Below are 24,019 nucleotides of genomic sequence, written 5' to 3' on the forward strand. Positions count from 1 at the left end.
GTTTTTTTTTTTTTTTTTTTTTTTTTTTTTTTTTTTTTTTTGGTTTCGTTTTTAGCAGTAACCTAAAATTAACTCTGTTGCCTCTTAATAAAAAAAAAAAAAAAAAGTCAAAGATTAATAGCTACTGCCTATAGAGAACATTACCCTAGGCAGCTTACTTGTGAATAGAGAGAAAATGCAGCCTTAGAGGAAAGCTTCTGTTATGGAAATTTCATATGTTCCCAGTTTTGCTTTTAAGAATGAGTGCTTCCTAGTTGCTCAGACACAGGACAAACCCAGTTAACTCTATTTTTACCTTATGAGGAATGAAAGATACCAGAAGTCTGTGTCATGAGAGAACATGTGACTTATTAAAAAAGATCCCAGAACTTGGATTCACAGTCTGTGGGCCTAGTCCTATTCTCCTCTGGTTAGTTGAGTGACTGGCCAGTGACTTATATTCTTTGGCTTACAGTTTTTGAGTTTGGACTCCATGCTCTCCAAGGCCCGTTCCAGCTTTAAAATTCAATGATCTGTTTATTAGAGTTCCATTGGCAAATGTGTATATTAAATTTGGGCCTTAGGGGTAGTTTTATTATTATTACTATTATTATTATTATTATTATTATTTTACAAATACTATGAATCGCCCATATATAAATCTCAGGTCCTGAATGGAATAAATCAGAGGCCTTTGTTTTATATGTGTTTTAAAATAAAAAATGTAGAGAGAGGCATGAAGGGAAAAATGAATGAAAATTAAATGAAAAGGAACCTGTTATAAGAAGGAAACATATTATTTTGATTCCTTAGGAGAATTCTGGAATTGTTTGTAGCTGGAATTCTCAGCCAAAGATATATATTTTTCATAAGCTGTTTTGGCAGGAGAAATAAAGAAAATGTCTAATAAAATTGAAAGAGATACAGATTTACACAGGTGTGTGTGCCCTTTATTCTCAAAAAGAGCTTTAAACTAAGATGAATACTGAGACACTTTTCAAATCTTCCTTTTCTATTACTAGGAATCTAGGCTCTTTTTTTTCCTTCAAAATCTATCCAAATGATATTAGTTGACTCATATTTTTTTTAACCACAGGCCTAGAAAACCAAGTATTACTTACTTGTGTCTTTCAAAAATCCTATCATATGAGAAATCAAGGATAAAAGTAAATTAGTTTATATATTACACTTAGCCTTGAATAGGGTATTCATACAAAGGACTGAAATTTTACATTAGTATTAGAATGTGGCAATAACAAAAAGCAAAGTGGACTTACAAATGTAATTATTAGAAAAATACACCTGGAACAATACCTGATTTAGGAGAGGAAGTGTCTTTTCAAGAGCTTAATTTCCAAAATTGAAAACTAATACATGCAATTGCTGGATAACTTAAGATGCAACATAGCAGATGGTAATTACGGTTATTAATGAACTAGGAGTCAACAAAATAATAGCATCTTTAGAAGAATATAGGATTGAATATTGGGGGAACCAGTGCTCTTATTTGCAAATTTTTAAGAAAGGAAGAGGGGCACCTGGGTAGCTCAGTTGGTTAAGCATTTGACTCTTGATTGCTGCTCAGGTCATGATCTCACAGTTCATGAGATTGTGCCCTGTGTCAGGCGCTGACAGAGTGGAGCCTGCTTGGGACTCTTTCTCTCCCTCTGTCTCTGCTTCTTCCCTGTTTGCACACCAGTGCATGCGTGCGCTCTCTCTCAAACATTTTTTTTCAAAAAGGAATAAAGAAAAGCACAAAACAAATGGAATGCTTCTTGTAATTCCCCATAGATGCAAGTAATTAAGGAATAGAAACAGAACAAGAGTGAAAATTTATGATTCAATGGTGTTTATCGACAACATCAAATCTATAATGTGTTGTTTTTAGAACAGGTTTAAATGGCACACATTGAAATAAAAATGCTTAAGTTACAGTGATTATTAGTTGTGGGAAATAAAAATAGCTACTCTTTGTAAAGAACTAAATAGTTTGCTGTGCTCTCATAATCTAGTGAAGTGATTATCATTATAATTTCCATTTTGGAAGTTGAATTCTAGTTTGCAGATGGGGGAAGTGATTTTTCCATGTCATAACCTATTTTAAGGGAAAGAAACTCCACAGTTACAGAAGTTCCATAAGAATAGTGTGAAAGGTGGTGATGGAACAAGTAGCAAGATTGAGTCTGGAAATGTTAGCAGTGACCGGCTCCCAGACCTTCAGGGTCGTCCAAAGATGTTTGTGAGTTATCTTCTCTGTACTTCCAAGAATTTTAAGCAAAACAGTGAAGTCATTAGTCATTGAGATTTATATCTCAAATTATTATTGCTTTGACATTTTTATGATGCACGATAGACAAATGGGTGTTGCAGGAACAGCAAAGCATATCAGAGACAGGAAGGTCACTTAGGGGCATATTCTCATATTTTAGGCAAGAGGATGAGGTCCTGGAATAAGAAATTTAGTGGAGTTCAAAAGGATGGATTTTGTAAAGATTCAAGGTAGAATTGACACCACTTAGAAATTGAATAGATGGAAGAGGGAGAGGAATTTACCTGGAGGAATTTCATTGAGGTTTGGGGTTTAGGTGGTGAATACTCTTCAGCAGGATAAGAAATACAAGTAGGGGTGCCTGGGTGGCTCAGTCTGTTAAGCGTCCTTGGCTCAGGTCATGATCTCAAGGTTTGTGAGTTTGAGGCTCACGTTGGGCTCTGTGCTGACAGCTCAGAGCCTGGAGCCTGCTTCAAATTCTGTGTCACCCTTTCTCTCTGTCCTTCCTGTGCTTGTGCTCTCTCTCTGTCTCTCAAATAAATGTGAAAAGAAATACAAGCAGAAGTATGACTTGGGGAGAAGATAGAGTTCATTGTCACATACTGGATATGAGTTGCCTATGGTAGAGAGAATCCCTGGTTGGTAATATACCTACACATGGAGTTCAAAAAAGAGTTAATTTCACTAGACCACAAGGGCCTAGTAAAAATAACGTGTCCTACGTAGATGACAAAAATGGTTAATTTAGGAACACATTGTCCTAAACTACCAACAATTTTATTTAGACATTTAATGTCTAGATTTAATTACCTATATATGATATCCTATATACTTTTCTTGAAAAGTAATAAAAAAAAAAGTTCTGTCACTAGTAAATGGTGAAGATATTACTAAATTTAGTAACCTAACAGAAAATGTGACCTGACTACACACCTACTTTCCTTTCAGAGTTTCAGTGTAGGTCAATAACGATAAAACCTACAACAGTGCACTACTGCTCATGGACTGCTGCTAAATATTGATATATTTATTCATTAGATTTTTTATGTTACCCTCTCTTTTTATTACCTAGAGGATATTTCATGATAAACTTATATAATAATTAGAAAGCAAATATTGACCAAGGAAGATTTATAGGTAAACTTAAATAATATTGGCATATTCTGTCATTAGAATTTTTTTCCTTGATTTGGAGCACAAATGTTTAACAGTGCTTTAATGCTCAACACGCTTTCTACTTTGGGGGCTATTTGGTGGTTGTGTGTGGGTTTTTGGGGAACCCAGCTTAGGCAGACCTGAAAAAGTAAACACGTGAAAAGACCTGATGGCCACATAAAACATGATAGAAAACCAAAAAGTTTGACTTTAGGCAAAATGAGAAAGTGGCTGATATTACGTGTTTAACAGTAGAAACTTTAAGAAAGAATAGACTACTTGTACTTTATTTTTGTAGTTTAAAATATTTAAACTTTGTGGATGGTTTAAGAGAGGAAAATGACATATTATTAAATGTAGTTGTAAAGATACAGTAGGGAGTAAAGAAATTGATGAAGGAGGAGGAGGAAGGGGAAGAGAGAAGGGAAATGGCAGGGGGAGGTGAGGGAGGGGAAGAGAGAGTAACAATTGAGTTGAATACTGAAAGATGCATTGGTTGGTTAAAAGAACACTTAAACCAAAGTGACCTCTGGAAAAAACAAAATGGATTCCCGGTAGCAACCTAAGTAGGAAAAGTAGGAAGAGTGGCATAAAATTAAGGAAAATAGAGTGCTTGTGTTGAAATCACTTTGGTGATGCTATATACCCTGGATGTCATGGTATGTAGTGTTTAGGTAAGTAAACAGTTTCATTTATGAGTCTACACCTTCTCATGTGTAAAATAATGGATAAATGAACCTATGTGGAAGGACTGAATGAGAGAATGAGAATATATTGAAAGACTAAAGGAGAGAATATATTTGAAAGTGCCTGTAGCATGGCAGATGCTCTGTAAATGGCAACCTTATTTTTGGTGAGAAACGGCATGATTGAGGCAGGGGCAGAAAGTGTAGATCAGTTTAAGGAACATCAGGCCCTGAAAAGGTGGGAAGCATATCTTTGCAAGGATTAGCTGATTTGGACTTGGAGTGTATGAGGAGATTAATACAACTCTGCTATGCAACACAAAGTCACTCTGTGTCTCTGGAACTAATAGTCCAACTCAAAGCAGGAAAAAAGGGACCAATAATCTTGCTTCCTCCTTCATGGAGAAGTCAGAGTGATTAGAATTTCCATAAGGTCCCACTACCATATCTGCTTAGCTACCTCACCAGTGCCCACATACACCACCTTTCCTCCTGTTAGAGATAAATTGTCTGTGTTCCTAGGTAAGATTGATCCCTCCCCTTTGCACTAGATCAATACCTTTCATACTGTCACGTGTGAGAATAACCTGGAAAGCTTGTGAAGGCAGGTCCTTAGGTCCCACCTGAGACCCTGGGTGTTTTTCTCTGAGATACTTACTTATTTGGCTCTAGCATAGGACCAAATAATTTGCATTTCTAATGGTCTACCAGTTGATGCACATGCTGCCATTTTTGGACTACCCTTTGAGTAGACTGCCCTAGATCACATTCATCTGACCTACTCAAAGACAGCTTTCTTAATTCTTTCTGACATCAAGAAGTCTTCCCTCTTTAATGAATCACTTCCTTATATCCCTCATTTTATATACAAACAGTACTTTCTTGATCCTAATTCTATGCATTTATTCCTGTATCTCACATCTTTACCAGCATACCCCTTGAAAGAGTTATCTATAATCACCATTCAGTTTCTTTCATTTTAATCAAATTTTTGTGTGTACTTCTGCATTCCACTGATACTACTTTTATCAAGGCTACCAATAATCCCATATTGCTAAAAGATCCCACATGTAGCAGTCAAGTCTTAGACCTCAACTTTCTTGACCGATGAGCAGCATTCATTAGACTCGTACTTTCTCTTCCTTGAAGTAATTTCTTCACTTGGCTTCAAGGATACCACACTCGCCTAGTTTTCCTCCTACTCTCTGACCTTTCTTTCTCAATCTCTTTGTTGATTCTTCCTCATCTATATGCTAATGACTCCCAAATTCATTTCTTCCTAGCAGACCTCTTCTATCAATTCAGACCTGTATATCCAATTATCTACTTGACATCTCCACCGGGATGTTTAATAGACATCTTAAATTGAACATGTTAAAAAATGAGCTCCTTCCCCATCTCCAGCAAACAAAACAAAGTCAAAAAAAAAAAAAAAACAAAAAAAAAAAAAAAAACCCAAAAAACAAAGCAAAACAGCAAAACAAAGCAGATGCTTGCTGATATTCCTATAGTCTTCCCATTTGAACTCTGTGGTTCAGTTGGTCAGACTAGAAAGGTTTCAAACTTAACCTTATTTTTTTTTCTCCTACATCTCTTACCAGTTCCATCAACAAATCTTCTAGGCTCTACTTTCAAAATATATCCAGCATTTTACACCATGCTCACTGCCACCATACTGCTCCAAGTCCCCATTATCTCTCATTTAGTTGATTATAGAAGCCACTGGTTTTGACCTTGTACTACATCAGTCCATTTTTAACTCCCCAGACCAGAGTGATTCTATTTTTTTTTTTTAAAGACAATTACTATAATTTTTTTTCAACGTTTATTTATTTTTTTGGGGACAGAGAGAGACAGAGCATGAACGGGGGAGGGGCAGAGAGAGAGGGAGACACAGAATCTGAAACAGGCTCCAGGCTCTGAGCCATCAGCCCAGAGCCCGACGCGGGGCTCAATCTCATGGACCGCGAGATCGTGACCTGGCTGAAGTCGGACGCTCAACCGACTGTGCCACCCAGGCGCCCCCAGAGTGATTCTATTAAAATATGTCTGATTACGTTATCCCTCTGCTTAAAACTCTTTGATAGATTCCTATCTAGCTCATGGTAAAAGTCAAAATGTTTAGCTTGAACTGTAAGGTTGTACATAATCTGGTTTCCTCTTATCTCTCTGATTTTGTTTCTACGACTCTTCCCTTTGTTAACTTTACTGGAGCTACTCTGCTCTTCTGGGTGTTTTTCTCTGAGATACAAGATAATCCTCCAACTCAAGACCTTTGGACTTGCTCTTTGGTGAAATCCAATCTCTCTAGCCCTTTTTGTTTTATTTCAAAGATCACCTTTTCATAAGGTCTTTGCTGACCATGTCATCTCAAGTTTCTATTCTTTTTATCTGGTTACTTCTAATGTCTTTTGATGTTTATTTTTTTTTCCTTGTTAGAACTTACTACAAGTTAGATTCCCAATATATTTTATTTATATTCATCTTCTTTATTATTTGTCTTCTCCACTAGAAATGAAGATTCGGGAAGGAAGGAACATTGCCCATTTTGTTCACTGGGGCACTCTCAGTGCTTGGGACAGTACAGAATATAGTAGGTTCTCAATAAGTATTTATTAAATGAATGGCTAAATGAAAATGCTACTGTTTTCTTCCTGACTTGCCCTTGGTTTTAAAAGATCATTTTCAGTGTGAAGTTAAAATAGAGCCTATTTTATTGCAAAACAAATCTGTGTAATACACACATTTTGCATGTGTTTTTATGTGAGTGATGGATGTCTATGTGACTAAAACAATTTTGTAAAATACTGAAACGTTATGCTTATAGTTAGGAATGCTTTTTCTTTCCCAATTTCAGATTTAGAATGCACACACTTTGGGTCTAAGCCAAGAAACAGAGTCTCTAACTCCTGTTATGTCTCCTCTTGCTAAAGGGCTCAAATCACTGGAACCCTAAATAAAAGTGGAAGTGGTTTTCTTTTCCTCTTGCCTTTGGCTAATGAAGTTTGTCTTTAATAACCTAGGGAAGGTGGAAGAGATCGTAAGTTTGGAAAGGATGTGTTTAAATAAAATGAGTTACAGAAGATGGAGACCTGAGTATCCATTCACCTAACTCCCCTTCATCTGGCCCTTGGCAACCAGTTAGGGACCACCTGTAGCTCCTAGAATTCAGTGTTTTGCTACTCTTGCCTTGAGCTTTCAGAGTTGTCTTAAAAGTGTTCACTAATGAAAGAATGAATTTAGAGTGAAAAACATTAGCAAAGTTCTTTAAAGGAGGGATTTCTGTCTTTTCATCTTTGCCTTCATCTGTGAAGCCGACTGATGCTCTATAAGCCTGGGGGATCGTGGTTGGCAGCTGTTGTTGCTACTTCAAAGGAGAAAAAAATGGATGTGTGGGGGAGGAATATGTTCAGGGCAGACGTGTTTTTTTTCCCCCTGACTTTCTACTCAACATTGAAGAAGTGGGGAAATACAAATCCAGGATTAGACTAGAGGAAAGAAGGATGCAGAGTGGTGTGACAGAGAGGCCCTTGGACTAAGTCCCCCAGACTGATTTTACACGAGCTTAGTCACTGTCTTGCTGTAGATTCTTCACCTGGGAAATGAGGGTATTAAACTGAATTTCCCATGCAGTCCCTTCCATAATTAAGTGCCATTCTTAAGAATTCAGCTTCTGTCTCTGTAGTCACCCAGACAGCTCAGTCTCTGCTCTGTTACTACTGGCTCTGTGATATCTGAGTCTTGGTTTCCCTGTGTGTAAATTGGTGACAATAAGAAAACCTGATTTCTTAGGCATTTGTAAGGATGAAATAAGCTTCTACATATAAAGCACTTATAGGACCTGGTAAACCAAGAGTTTCCAATCTATGTTAATCATCATTATTCCAGTGCAAAAGATGTTTATCTTTTCTCCATCTTTGTGGAAGAAAGATAGAAATTGTTAGTGATAAAATGGTGAAGATCATCAAACTTTGTGGTGAACTACCGATATAAAGGCTTGTCTTTAAGAGTTTTAAAAATGCAAAATACTCTTGATTATAATGTGGTTGGTTCATAGAGAGTGACTGCTAATGGTATTCTAGGAAGGGTCTAAAACGTACCCATCCTATAGGCGGCCTTGAGCTGCATGTAAGCCTGCCTGATGGCACTGACTTATATGAACTTGTTTAATGTGTATTTTTACTAAAACCAGATGAGGAACTGAGGCATTGGGAAGTTAAGCTAGCTGAGGTCACACAGCTAATAAATGGCAAGGCCATTATTTGAACCCCAACAGTCACATTCTAAGTATGATCTTGACTGTTGTGCACACACACAAACACACTGTATTGTAGCAAAGGCTGATTGCAATTCTGTCTCTTAAAAAAAAGAATTGGTATTATTTGGGGGAAGCATTACAGTTTAGTCAGTGACATTCTCTTGGTAAATGAATCCTTAAAGCTGAGCACAAAAATGGAAAATAACACATCTCCACTTGTGGAGTTTATTTTTAAGTGTGACAGAGCAAAGCTTTCACCAGGAAGACGCTGACTGTCAGGTAAGTTCAGCCTCTGCTCATTTTCACTGGAATCTGTTTTCAGGGTTTTTAAAAAATTTACTTAAATCACCAGGGCAGACTGAAACGTTAAATTATGGCCAAAACCTTTTCTGGAAGAAATAGTCCAGGTAGAGAAATCTCAAAGAGGTTACAAAAATGCCTGGTTATCAGAAAGAAGACTGATTTCAGGGGTAGCATGAAAGAATGAAATTCGGTCCTTGAATGTGCAAATTTCTGAAAAGTTGTCATAAGTTGATAAAGCTTATCTCTGCTGTGAAATTTGAAATGTACGTTTGGCAGGAACCAAAAATCTGGTGGTGGTAAATAACCCCAAACATCAAAGTATGAAAGATTATGTTTGTAGCCTGGTTTTTAACAAATTCACGTCAAATTCATCAATAGCAGGAGTTCTGCAGAGCTAATTCTCATGTAGCAGCATTAGCCATACTATTTGTCAGCATTGCCCCCTCATCAGTATGTGTGGTCAAGGTTGTTCTGTGATTTGAAATCTCTGGGCAGACAAACATAAACATAAATGTCTAAAGATCTGGACTTGAAACAAATCAGGCGTGCTTTGTCATTGAAGGTGTTGTGAGAGTTACACAGTTATATAAAAGGGGGTCAGAAAAACAGAAGAGGGCAGGTCACTGAAACAATCACCACATAGATGAAAGCTGTACAAACTCATTATTACCTCATTGCCTTGTCCTTTTTTTGTCTCGATGCAATTAAGAACTATTAACCTTAAAAACGGTTTTAGGAGGAGGCATAAATAGTAACTTAGGAATAGCTCCCTTTGTAAACACTCATCTAAAAGTGCCTAGGTGACACATATAAAATATGAACTTCACAATAGATCAGTAAAGGAAAACAGTGTTGACAAAGGTTATCTCTTGTTACTGAAAGTAAGTGGATTTTTTTCAGCTTTGTAATACTCTGCACGTTTTCCAGTTTAATTATGTATTATTTTCAGTCATTAGAAAAACATAAGCAGCAGTAGGTTATTACTTTCATTGACTCTTAAAGGTTTGGATACATTAAATGTTTATTAAGTTCATTCTTTGGGCCAAGAACTGGACTACACTGAAAAATGAAAGATGAGTATGATATAGCCTCATCTTTTGAGTAAGTTATCAATCTGGGACTATAATAGTACACAAACAGTTATGCACATTTGAGTTGAATGGCTCCAGTCGTGTAAGTATGAACATATGGTGCAGTAAAAAGAAGGAAAGGGTTAGTACCATGTGATACAATGGTCAGGAAAAACTTCACGGGAAAAAAATAGTGCTTGAGCTAATTTTAAAAGTCTAGTTCTTAATTTCTTAATTTTTTATTCCCTCAGGGAAATGGACTGTAATTTATTATGGGTCTTTTAATAATAGAAAATTTAAGCCACAAGGAATTTGGTTCTGTGCTTCAAATAGTAGAGATTTATGTACTTTAGCCCTCCCTTTGTCAGTATGTATCTTTTGTCATAGTATTTTAATACATTTTGACCTCTCTTTTGATTAATAAAATAAAATCATGATATTTACCCAAACTATAATATAGGGTTACTGAGTGTAAAGAGACTATGAAGAGAAAATGGATGTTATTATGAAAACAGCATTTTTCTTGAGATGGGAGACAAATAGAAATATCAGAGCTTCTGAAGGACCTTGCATCATCAAGAAAATAGTATTCAAAATTTTATGCACACATCAACAAGGAGTAGTTTGAATTCTAATACTTACACATAATCTGAGTGGTAAAGTATACAGCTAAAAATTTAATTCTAGGGTAGAGTCTTCTTGTTATGTATCTGCATAGCTTTCTGCAGAGACCTGACTTGAGGAAATGTTGAATATTTGCCATTATTGGAAGTAGATTCTTTGTAATGCATTTTCTCTCTTTCTGTGCCCTTCTTTTCTCCCCCTCCACCTGTCCTCTTTTCTTTCTTACTCCTTTCCTTTTTTTTTTCTTTTTTCTTGTGCTATTTTTCTCTTTCACTTTCATTGAACTTGATTGAGGCTTTCTAGGTGTCCTGCACTGAAGTAGGATCTGAGTATGGTTTGCAAAAGCTGCCTAGGAGATGCTGAGGTGTTCCTTTTTTTTTTTTTTTTTTAAGAAAGAGAAAAAGGGAGTGCTGGAGGCAGGGAGAGGTAGAGGGAGAAGGAGAGAGAACATCTTAAGCATACTTCACGTTCAGTGCAGAGCCCATTGTGGAGCTCAATATGGAGCTCAGTATTACCACTGTGAGATCCTGACCTGAGCCGAAATCGAGTTCGACGCTTACCTGACTGAGCTACCCAGGCACCTAGATGTGTTGTCAATTTTTAACTATTGCTTAGGTTGTAGGTCTGCAACTTAAGCTTGGTTAATTCTAATATTTTGTACTTCACATATGAAGTTTTATGTTTTACCTCTGTATAACTTCAGCAGTTTTTGAAACAAAATTAAACAAAATTTCCTTTAACATTCAAGCTTAGGCTATAGCTTAGACATGCTTAGGCTATAATCGACCTCTGATTAGAGTCCATATGGTTTTTAAGAAGTTACTGAGTTTAAAACTGGGAACAACTCCTAACTTTATTCAAGAATGGTGGTACATCATCTATCTGAACCTCATTAATTTTTCTTCCAAGAGTGATGAATATATACATCAATGATTAAAACTAAGTTTTTTCTCCTATATATTTTTGCCTTTAATAATGTATTTATTAGTACCTATCAAAAACATATATAAGTTAGTCAAAGTTTTCTATAAACTTACATTTAAAATTATTTCAGGAGCAGGGTTTGTTTCATTGTGAATCATTAATGCATCCAACAGGGATTCATTGATCATCCTCTACATGTTAGACACTAAATGCTAGAGATGAAAGATTAATAGAATTAACTCTCATTCAAGATCTCATGTTCTGGTTGGGTACTGATAAGAACAGGGAGAAATGTATCTATAAACAATATTTCAATATAGTGTGATGTATAGTATGTACAAAATGCAATGGAACACAAAGCAGGTTAGCTATTAATTCTGTTGTGGGATAGAATTCCGGGTGGGATAGAAAAGGCTTCAGGGGAAAATAGGGTTAGGTGGACTCAGTAGAATTTGTCACATAGATCAGGAAGGAAAGGCCATTCTACTCTGGGGAGAGAATGTGAAAATGTACCACTAAAGTCACATATTATTTAGGGAACTCTAGGTTGGAGTGGGGCAGTGTAGAGTACATGATGGGGTGGAAGAGGGAGAAGATGGGATTGGGGGAGGGAGCAAGAACCAGCAGATGCTTGTGGTTCTCCAAGGAGGTCAGATCTTACTACAACCAGCCTTTGAAGAATTGCAGAAAGTGGAATGATGCCAGGCGTCTTTAATATTTAGAGGGAGATCACTCAGAAAAGATGCAATAAATATCCAGGAGAGGGGTGAGAAGGAGAATGACAGCTGGGAGAGAAGGATATTTTGGTGTCCCCATAAGAATTAGTGGAAAGATAGAGAAGGGGGCACTTGATAAAGAGCTTTGTGAATTTAGATGCAGAGACAAGACTGTCCTCTAAATTTCACAAAATTGCAGAAAATGTGCTTGGGAATCTTCTAGAATAGTGGTTCTTAAACATTAAGGTACATATGAATCATTTGGGGATTTTATTAAAATGTGGATGTTGCTTCAGAAGTAGGGGGCAGGGCCTGAGATTCTGCATTTTTAACAAGCTCCCAGGTGATAGAGAAGTGCTGGTCTACAGACCATACTTTGAGTAGAAGGGGCCAAGGAAGCCCACTCACAGAGGGTAGAACTAAGTGAAGCCTAATGTGTATGGACAACATTAAGGAATCTCAACAGAAGAAAGGAGGAAGGGGAAGGAAAAGACTAGGACAAGTTCAGTTCTGCTAGAGAAATGAGAGTGAGAATCTCCAAAACAAACATGTTTCTAACCAAGGAAGAGGTTCAAAAGTTCTTAACATTGAGAGACTATCACTACCGGGAAACAGAAATTTAAAATTAATCCACTTTAAATGAGTACTAAAATTTCTTAGAAGTGAAGAAAAGTTGTATTTGAAATTTCATCTTGAAAACAATGAAGATGAACACAAAATAAATAACCATATAGTTGAGAGGATGTGTTTACAAGTATACATTAACTCAGCATGAGCAAGAATACATGAAATGTTAAAGTGTGTGTGTGTGTGTGTGTGTGTGTGTGTGTGTGTGTGTTGATGTGATTTAAAACAATTGCATTTGGTTTCACAGTACAATCATAAAAGAGATTTGGTTTTGCAAAACTCTTCAAGAACTTCCATTTTTTTTTTTTCCAGGGCACCTCTTATTCCTTTGATATTGAAATCAGCATCTTTTGAAGAGCCTAAAATTTCTCTCTTCAATTGTTAAATGATATAAATCTGCCAGTTGCTCTTTAATAATCCCTTTGCATTTAAACAGAGCAGTTGCCTTTTAGTGCTTCCATCAGTTTCATGAAAGCATGTATTTTTTTGTATGATTTTGACTATCGTATTTGTACTTAATAGCATTAGATAGTTGCAACATCCCAAAATCAGTGACTCAGGATAGATGCTACTGTAAGACAGTGAGAGATATTGTAGTGAGATTTGAAGGGGTTCACTAATTGGTGACTATTTTTGAATTTTGATGGCTGTCGTTGCCTTACACAGCTTCAGAATGGCAGGACTTGGGGTAACTATCCTTGGATAACGATAACTCAGTGTTGACCAGAGCCTTAGGCAGAATAGGCAGTCAGCCATTGTACTCTGATTTGGGGATTGGGTGGAAAAGGAAGGAAAAAGATAATAATTTCACACAGTTCACTTATTTTGGGAATTTAGTCTATTAGCTATACCTAGGAGGTTGATGCATTGGGTTTCAGCACCTGTGGACACTTTGAAAGGCATTAGTTTGATTTGGTTATACTCTTAGCTGTCAGGGGGTAATCAGGAAATAGCGGGAATTCTGGGTACCTCCTCAAGTTACAAGCATTTGAGTCTTAGAGAAGGCTCCTACTGTCCCAAAAGCCCCGTGAAAATACTGGGTCCATAGAAGGTGCAGACAAACAGGAAAGCCTGAAAAGTTCCTGACTGGCAAATGAGTAAAAACAAAACTACCTATGTGATGAGGGTTGGGAGGTTAGGATACTTAGATTCCAGTCTTAATTCTTTGTTTAAAGTTACCAGGATGGCATGCCTTCGTTACCTTTTCAGCTCTAACATTCTAGGACTTTATGCACTTTGTATTAGGAGCATGAAGAGTTTGAAATTAATTGGACCTGGGTTGGAATCCCAGTTCTGTCACTTACCATGTGATCCTGAGTAAGTTCTTTTCTGAATGTTATTTTACCATTTCTGTAGTAAATTAAGGACTACAGTAGTTACTGATGAAGCCCATCTGATAAATAATACTAAGGATGTGCATACAACCCAATAAAGCTGGGCTTATTAACTTATTGCATCAAGAAAGATTGCACATCTGAGGAAACATGGAACATTTCAGTAAGCAAAGGAAGATGCATGGTTAAAAATAAGTCTTGGGAAAGATTAGAGTTTAGACAATATTTAATAATTAAATAAAGTAGAATTTATGCTAAAAAGAGCAAGGCTATAGTGTAAAATAATTAATATGAAGCTTGGATTTGAGTGGGGGAACTCTGGATTCTGTTTCCTTGGAAAAGTTAAGGTAAATGTTGGACGTTGTGTCTGAAAAGCTCTTATCTGAAGTTTTGCACCTGGGTTGAAAATTAAGTCTGCTTCTCAGTGTCACAGTGACTCAAATCTTCCAGGCAAGAGTGGACTGCTCCATTGTAACTGATCTGATTTTAAACAGCTAAGTTTCTGAGCCTATGGTTTTAGAGAACAAAGCGTCTCAGCGCTACATCCTTCAGCAAAGTAACAAAAACCGTATTTAGAAGTTGACCTAACAGGCTCGTACTAGTAAAATTAGATCATGCATACGAAGTGCCTACTGAGCACAGTGCCTGTTTTATAAGCAATTACTGCTATTATTATTACTAGTAGGAGTACTACTGCTTAGCTGTCCTTTGACGAATATACCTCCCCATAATAGAATTGGCTGTTGAGTTAAAGTGGAACGTTAGTCGGAAAAAGCACAATTTTGAAAACCTAACCAACCAGTAAAAGGAAAGACTCCATTGCCTAGACCTTAGGAGCCCTGTGCTTGAAACAGTGATCTGGATTCAGCACAATTGCCTGTTGCCTTTGAAAATACAGATTTCTGGCCCCACTTCGCCAGAAATGCTATTCAAAGGGCTTGAAATGGAACATGTATTTGCACTTTTCAAAAGCTTCTGATTATGATGTACAGCCAAATTTCAGAAACATTCATGTAACCAAATGAGCATGGGGAAGGATCATCACAGTATGTATGTCACTCCCAAATGGTTAAGAGTAAAGGTTTACAACATCAAAGAATGTGGTTGAAAAAGATCGTCTAGTCCAGTTTTCACTCAATCTTGAAATGCATTTTGCAGCATCCCTGAGCCATTGATTTTTCAACTTGTATACTTTCAGTGTTAATTCTGTGCAACTAGATGCTTTGATATCAGACATTTCTAATCACGAATAAGTCCTTGTTACCACTCATTCCGTTCATTGCTTAGTTCTGCCTTCTCAGTACCAACTGAAAGGTCTACTTCTCACTGTTGCATAATGGCCCTTTAAAATACCAGTTTTTTTTTTTTTAAACAGGTCTTTTTCCAAGAAGAATATGCCCAGATTTCTTGATTGTTCCTCTTATGACACACTTTCAGGGCTTCTACCTTCCTGGTTATTCTCATCTGAGTACACTCTTGTCGGTCAATATTACTATGCTAAGAACAGAATGAAATTCTTTGAAATACTCCAGGTTGGTCTGATCAGCCTAGATTGGAGAAAAGTAAAAAGGCTTATTCATGATGATACATTTTTCCTTTATAGGATTAATGAAGTGTATCACAATGTAAATATATCTTCTCCTTAAAGCATTGTGGTAATGATTATAAGAATTGTAAAGAAACATTTTTAACTCTAACAACTGCTGTACGTTAAAAGTCAACTCCAGTTTCAGAGAACATGGTAATTTTGTACTTAGGATAATACAATACTTACTGTATACTTACAGTACTTACTGTATACTTACAATACTTACTGATGAATTAGGTTAAAATTTTCTCATCAGTCCACAGGATGATTTAAAATATATTTCATCTTTAAATCCCATTAAGGAGTCAGTAGATTAGGGTTTCCCAAATAGCTGTTGACATCTACAGAGAATTTCAGAGTCCTACATTTTAGATCTCCGAGCGTTTTGTGGATTTAGAAGTGGATTGAGACTCAGACCAGCCCAAAGGCCACCAGTGCCTCTTCTGTTTTATGGCTTTTAACATGATACTCAAATTCAATACTCTCCCCCATTTCCTTACTCTCCTAACAAACGCAAACATATTGGGTTAGCTGATACACAACTGATTAATTCAGGAATGATGTTAGTATAATGTGAATTTGTTAGTTCATACATGTTTTTTCCAAGTCATTAATATTTTGCACGAGAAATAACAGAAGCAAAGTATAGTAAAACAGGTGAATATAGCAAGCTGCAGAATTCTAGAGTTCTGTACATGCTGATACTTGATCTGATGTCCGTTTTCCTGACTTGATGTGGACATACACTTTGTCTCTTCTGTTTGTGGTGTTTCTAGATTGTGCATCTTGCTCTTGTCTCTAGCTTTGCAGCCTCAGTAGATCCTTCAATCTTCTTCCATCAAGTTGGTTTCAAATTTTCTTGAAAGTTAAATCCTATATTGACTGAAATACTTCCTTATTTATTAGAAGCTATTTTTTAACTGTGCTAGTATGCTAACACTGTTATTATTTTTGCTCTCTAACCAAATTATATAGGTTGCAGTGGTCTGATAGAATCTATTTATTCCATAACCCTTCTTGTTTTTAACACATGCCTTCAGGAAACATGTTTTCTTCAGGAATGTATATTTTGCATTTTATTTGCAGATTGATCAGGAGTCTCCCAAACAGAACTGGTTGAGAAACTATGTGGTTTGAAGGGTTTTCTGTGCCTGGGGTCCTTATACCTTGACCCAACTTAATGCCTATCCCTCCTCTAACTCAAGCATTGTGCTAATATGCCTTATGTCTATCTCTCCTCTAACTTGACATCAGTGCTAATATGCCTTGGTAAATGAGAAATATGAATAGCTGAAAAAATGACACTTTTTTTCTCTTAGGAATTTTAAGCTACCTCATACCACTACATATAGAGGCTGGCTCTTAAAAACGATTTCTCGGAATTCCCACATTTGTTTTCCATTTCAATGAACTCTAGCCCATTCTACTTAGTCTTATCCAATATAATTGTGCTTTATCTTTACTCCTTGCCTTCAGTTTCTTGTCTCAGACTCCCATAGTTGATCAGTATCTCTGTTCCCTCTGTATGTGGAATTCACCTTGCCTTTCTTCATATATTTGCATTATGGACTTTCTGCAGAGTTTCATGTTTATTCTGTCATCCTTGCTCCAGTTCTAAGCACTATGGAGCCAGATCAACCAAGCTGAGTTTTCCGCAGTGTCTCTGATTGGAACAACTCGAACCGAACCTTAAGAGGAAGTTGATTTAGAAGGAGTGTCATGGGAGTATATGATGACATTTTTGATATTTTTGATCCTGCATGCTTACTTTCACAGTCACTATTACTTTCCAATAAAACTATGCCTTTTTGGTCTTCATATCTGCAAAAGTAATGTATTTAGTGCAAGGCCAAAGTGGAATTCAGTCTAAACTGCCTTTCATTTTTCTTTCATAGTGTTCTTAAAAGTTACTTTACATTCTGGTAGACTGAGTACATGATGATATTCTACTTTTGGGAGGAAATTTGTATAGAAGGGATATTAATTCCTTTAGATCAGTGGCAGGTCATTCAGCAGTGTTTTGTGCCAATGCACCATATAACAACTTCTTAATCTAAAATCATTAGTATTTATCCTAGCATATCTAACAGCCCTATAAAGTCACAGCCTAGACAAATCCTGGGAGACACTGACTGTGCTGCCATCAGTCCAGGGTAAGTAATGCTCACATTAACTCAAGAGTTGGCAAGTTCAAGGACTACTAGATGAAAACATGAAACTTTAAAGCATTTATCTCTCCTAGATTTACTCTTAAAAAGAAGATAAGGAGTTTTTATTGAAATCTTAAAGAATTTGCGCATTTCAACTTGGTTGAATGTTCATTTGTTTGGTCAGAATCTTTCTTAAAGAGAAACTCGAGTCATATGCCATTAGACATAACAAAGCCTTTTGCATTTCTAAATGAACACAGAAAATAGCAATCATATTTCATCAGCTGAAGGAATCTATCAATACGTAGAACACTAATGACCATTCATTTGTGTATTTAAGATATAGACAGATGAAATGTCTCTGATTCCCCAAAATTGTTTCAACAGTCAAATGTATTTAAGGAAACATTATTTATGTTTGGTAAATATAAATGAATATAATACAATTATCTCTATTTTGAAAACGTAATTGCTCTTTTGAAAGTAGAGGCTCAGTACTTTTTCTGTTTTAGTCAATAGAATCATTCATCTGGATTAAAATGTATTTTTGTGCTGGTATTAAATTTAATAAAACTTCTTTAACAATATATATTCTATTTCTACTTTATCAAAGTTAAATACTTTCAGTATCATTGTTCAAATACTGTGATTTGCTTGTTGAATCAATAGATAATAAAATTTTAAAACATAATGCCATATCTTTTTAGCTTACAGTGATGAGTACCTTAATTTAAATGCTTGGCTTCATAAAATTGTAAGTAGTGGTTAAATGTCATAGTATATTAGGAATGCAGTCTGCATTCCAAAATCTGGTTAATGTTAATTTAAAAAATAGCTAAAAAAGAATGTGGGGAATTAAAGAACATTTAGTAGTACTTAATGTAAATTCAGTAAATTATGCAAATAAACATTCAGCTATTCATATTAATGTTTTTATATATGCATTCTACATAAAAAATTGCAAGTTAGGTAATCCTTGAGATGCAATATGTAATAATCACTTATCATTTATTCAAATATTTGAAGTGTTTTTTAATAGTAAGCATGGCTCAGTACTGGAATATAGATAGCTTCACTAATATTAGGTTTTGTTGTTGTGTATAATTTAAAATATTTATTTGGCTTTACTATATGTTGTGCCAGAGAGAAAGCAAGCAAGGGAATTATATTTTGCTGATGTTGGAGGATGATACCATTCTTTCAAATTGAAGTACTTGACTCTTTGCTGACATGGGTAGCAGTGACTTACAGGTCTGCCTCTCCTGCAGTCATGGGGATAGGGATATGACAATACATTGCAAGTAGCATGTTCATTTACAAATGCCTCACTAGAAGTTGCATTGCTGATACTTACTTTTGTGGTTGCTTTGTATTGTTAAATCTATTTTAATAATGAACCCACAGAGGTTAAAGACACTGTTACATAGCAAGGTAGCAGACAAAAATCAAACCTCTGGTTCTTAGATGTGGAGGTTATAGGTATTAGTAATTTTATTCTTTGTGATCTTCTATGACTAAAGTTTTTTTTTTTTTTATCAGAACATTGTCACTAACCTAAAAATGACAGCTGCCATTTCAATCTTCCTAAGGCACTGATGTTCTTAAATTCCATGGAGAGTGCCACTGAAGGATTGTGATACTCTGGCAGCTACACAGTTCTTATAAAGGGAATCTAGACTAAAATATTACTCCAAACTCAGTTGTTTTCATGGTAGGTGGTATTCTGTTCTTTTAAGAAGAGTGAAGTTCATAATTATTTTTTCCAATCATATCAGTATATCTCAGTGATAAAGTGCTTGTAGTCTAGTGTCACCTACACCTGGGTGTGAACTCTGGCTCTGTTACCTAACAACTGTGTACTCTAAAGAAGTTAATTAACTTAGAAATTACTCAGCCACCTTATCTTTGTAATAGGAATAGTTACTAGTACTTAGCTGATAAAGTTACTGTGAAGATTATTGTGGAATAAATGACCAGCTAAAATGCTGAGTGTAGTGTCTGAAATATGTTAATATTAAAAATAATAGCTATTACCAACATGAAAGAGAAAGATAAGAAAGGATCAGAAAAAAATCTTCACAAATAATGAGAAAACAAGTAATAAAATGGCAATAAGTGCATATCTATCAATAATTACTTTGGATGTAATTGGACTAAATGTTCCAATCAAAAGACACAAGGTGACAGAATGGATAGATAAACAAGATCCATGAATATGCTTCCTACAAGAGACTCATTTTAGATCTAAAGACACCTGCAGATTGACAGGGGATGGAGAAACATCTATCATGGAAACGGATGTCAAAAGCTAGGGTAGCAATACTTAAATTAGACAAAACAGACTTAAAGCAAAGACTGTGGCAAGAGACAAAGAAGCACAATATATAATAAGGGGATAATCCAACAAGAAGATACAACAATTAGAAATATTTATGCACCCACCATAGCACCCAAATACATAAAACAGTTAATAACAAACATGAAGTAACTAATCAATAATACAGTGATCGTAAGGGACTTTAACACCCCCTTTACATCAATGGACAAATGATCTAAACAGAAAATCAACATGGAATCAGTGGCTTTGAATGACACACTGTAACACTTGAATTTAACAGATACATTCAGAACATTCTATATCCTGAAAGAGAATACACATTCTTTTCAGGTGTACACAGAAAATTCTCCAGAATAGATGACATATCAGCCCACAAAACCAGCCTCAACAAATTCAAGAAGATTGAAGTCATACCATGCAACTCTCTGACCACAACATCATGAAACTAGAAGTCAACCACAAGAAACAATATGGAAAGACCATAAATATATGGAGGTTAAATAACATGGTACTAAACAATGAATGGGTCAGTGAGGAACTAAAAGAAGAAATATAAAAAAGTATGTGGAAACAAATTAAAATGAAAACACAATTGTCCAAAACCTTTGGGATGCAGCAAAAGCATTATGAGAGGGAAGTTTATAGCAATACAGGCCTATCTCAAGAAGCAAGAAAAATCTCAAACAACCCAACCTTACACCTAAAGGAGGGAGAAAAAGAACAACAAAGAAAACTTCAAACCAGCAGAAGGAAGGGAACAATAAAGATTAGAACAAAAATAAATGATACAGAAACTAAAAACAAAAACAAAAAAACCAAAACCAAAGAATAGATCAATGAAACCAGGTGCAGATTCTTTGAAAAATCAGTAAAATTGATAAACCCTTAGCTAGGTTTATCCAGAAAAAAACAGAGAAAGGAATCCAATAAAATCACAAATAAAAAAGGAGAAATAACCAACACCACAGAAATTCAGACAATTAGAATAGTCTGAAAAATTATATGCCAACAAATGTACAACCTCGAAGAAATGGATAAATTCCTAGAAACATGTAAACTACCAAGACCGAAACAGGAAGAGATAGAAAATTTGAGTGGATCAGTAACCAGCAAAGAAATTGAATCAGTGATAAATAACAAAACAAAACAAAAACTCCTACCAAAAAAAAAAAAAAAAAATCCAGGACTAGAGGGTTTCACAGGTGAATTCTAGGAAACATTTAAAGAATTAATACCTATTCTTCTTAAACCAGTCCAAACAATAGAAAAGGGAGGAAAACTTCCAAATTCATTCTATGAGGCCAGCGTTATCCTAATTTCAAAACCAGATAAAAACACCACTAAAAAAGAGAAAGACACATATCCCTGATGAACATAGATGCAAAAATTCTCAATAAAATATTAGCAAATCAAATATAATAATACATTAAAAAATAATTCACCATAACCTAGTGGGATTTATTCCTAGGTTGCAAGGGTGGTTTAGTATTCTCAAATCAATCAACATGATACACCACATCAAAAAAAGAAAGGTAGAGAACCGTATAATCATTTCAGTAGACACAGAAAAAACATTTGACAAAGGACAATACCCATTTATGATAAAGACCCTCAATAAAGTAGGGTTAGAGGGAACATTCCTCAATATAATAAAGTCCATATATGAAAAACCCACACTAACATCATCCTCACTGGGGAAAAATAAAGCTTTTCCCCTAAGGTTAGGAACAAGACAACGATGTCCATTCTCACTGCTTCTATTTAACATAGTACTGGAAGTCCTAGCCACAGCAATCAGAGAAAAAAAATAAAGAAGACATCCAGATCAGTAGTGAAGAGTAAAACTTTCACTATCTGCAGATAATGTAATACTCTGTAAAAAAACCCAAAAGGCTCTACCAAAACACTGCTATAACTGATAAAAAAAATTCAGTAAAGTCACAGGACACAAAATCAAGTCTGTTCATTTCTATACACCAATAATGAAGCAGTGGAAAGAGAAATTAAGAAAATCCCATTTGCATCTGCACCAAAAACAGTAAGATACCTAAAATAACCCTAACCAAAGAAGTGAAAGACCTGTACTCTGAAAACTATAGAACACTGATGAAAGAAATTGAAGAGGACACAAAGAAATGGGAAAACATTCTATGCTCATGGGTTGGAAGGACAAATATTGTTAAAATGTCTATACTTGCCAAAGCAACATACACATTTTTTTTTATTTTTTTATTTATATATGAAATTTATTGTCAAATTGGTTTCCATACAACACCCAGTGCTCATCCCAAAAGGTGCCCTCCTCAATACCCATCACCCACCCTCTCCTCCCTCCCACCCCCCATCAACCCACCGTTTGCTCTCAGTTCTCAACAGTCTCTTATGCTTTGGCTCTCTCCCACTCTAACCTCTTTTTTTTTTTTCCTTCCCCTCCCCCATGGGTTCCTGTTAAGTTTCTCAGGATCCACATAAGAGTGAAACCATATGGTATCTGTCTTTCCCTGTATGGCTTATTTCACTTAGCATCACACTCTCCAGTTCCATCCACGTTGCTACAAAAGGCCATACTTCATTTTTTCTCACTGCCACGTAGTATTCCATTGTGTATATAAACCACAATTTCTTTATCCATTCATCAGTTGATGGACATTTCGGCTCTTTCCATAATTTGGCTATTGTTGAGAGTGCTGCTATGAACATTGGGGTACAAGTGCCCCTATGCATCAGTACTCCTGCATCCCTTGGATAAATTCCTAGCAGTGCTATTGCTGGGTCATAGGGTAGGTCTATTTTTAATTTTCTGAGGAACCTCCACACTGCTTTCCAGAGCGGCTGCACCAATTTGCATTCCCACCAACAGTGCAAGAGGGTTCCCGTTTCTCCACATCCTCTCCAGCATCTAGAGTCTCCTGATTTGTTCATTTTGGCCACTCTGACTGGCGTGAGGTGATACCTGAGTGTGGTTTTGATTTGTATTTCCCTGATAAGGAGCGACGCTGAACATCTTTTCATGTGCCTGTTGGCCATCCGGATGTCTTCTTTAGAGAAGTGTCTATTCATGTTTTCTGCCCATTTCTTCACTGGGTTATTTGCTTTTCGGGTGTGGAGTTTGGTGAGCTCTTTATAGATTTTGGATACTAGCCCTTTGTCCGATATGTCATTTGCAAATATCTTTTCCCATTCCGTTGGTTGCCTTTTAGTTTTGTTGGTTGTTTCCTTTGCTGTGCAGAAGCTTTTTATCTTCATAAGGTCCCAGTAATTCACTTTTGCTTTTAATTCCCTTGCCTTTGGGGATGTGTCGAGTAAGAGATTGCTACGGCTGAGGTCAGAGAGGTCTTTTCCTGCTTTCTCCTCTAAGGTTTTGATGGTTTCCTGTCTCACATTCAGGTCCTTTATCCATTTTGAGTTTATTTTTGTGAATGGTGTGAGAAAGTGGTCTAGTTTCAACCTTCTGCATGTTGCTGTCCAGTTCTCCCAGCACCATTTGTTAAAGAGACTGTCTTTTTTCCACTGGATGTTCTTTCCTGCTTTGTCAAAGATGAGTTGGCCATACGTTTGTGGGTCTAGTTCTGGGGTTTCTATTCTATTCCATTGGTCTATGTGTCTGTTTTTGTGCCAATACCATGCTGTCTTGATGATGACAGCTTTGTAGTAGAGGCTAAAGTCTGGGATTGTGATGCCTCCTGCTTTGGTCTTCTTCTTCAAAATTACTTTGGCTATTCAGGGCCTTTTGTGGTTCCATAGGAATTTTAGGATTGCTTGTTCTAGTTTCGAGAAGAATGCTGGTGCAATTTTGATTGGGATTGCATTGAATGTGTAGATAGCTTTGGGTAGGATTGACATTTTGACAATATTTATTCTTCCAATCCATGAGCAGGGAATGTCTTTCCATTTCTTTAAATCTTCTTCAATTACCTTCATAAGCTTTCTATAGTTTTCAGCATACAGATCCTTTACATCTTTGGTTAGATTTATTCCTAGGTATTTTATGCTTCTTG

General features: G+C 36.1%; 1 protein-coding gene across 1 annotated transcript in view; it reads right to left on the minus strand.

Moving 5' to 3' along the window:
- The window catches only part of OLFM3 (olfactomedin 3), a 208,113-nt gene that overhangs the window by 46,758 nt on the left and 137,336 nt on the right, over nt 1-24,019 (minus strand). The gene's annotated exons all lie outside the window — the stretch shown is intronic.

Source organism: Herpailurus yagouaroundi, unplaced genomic scaffold (assembly GCF_014898765.1).
Source record: "Herpailurus yagouaroundi ecotype Mexico unplaced genomic scaffold, PumYag 77, whole genome shotgun sequence".
Lineage (NCBI taxonomy): Eukaryota > Metazoa > Chordata > Mammalia > Carnivora > Felidae > Herpailurus > Herpailurus yagouaroundi.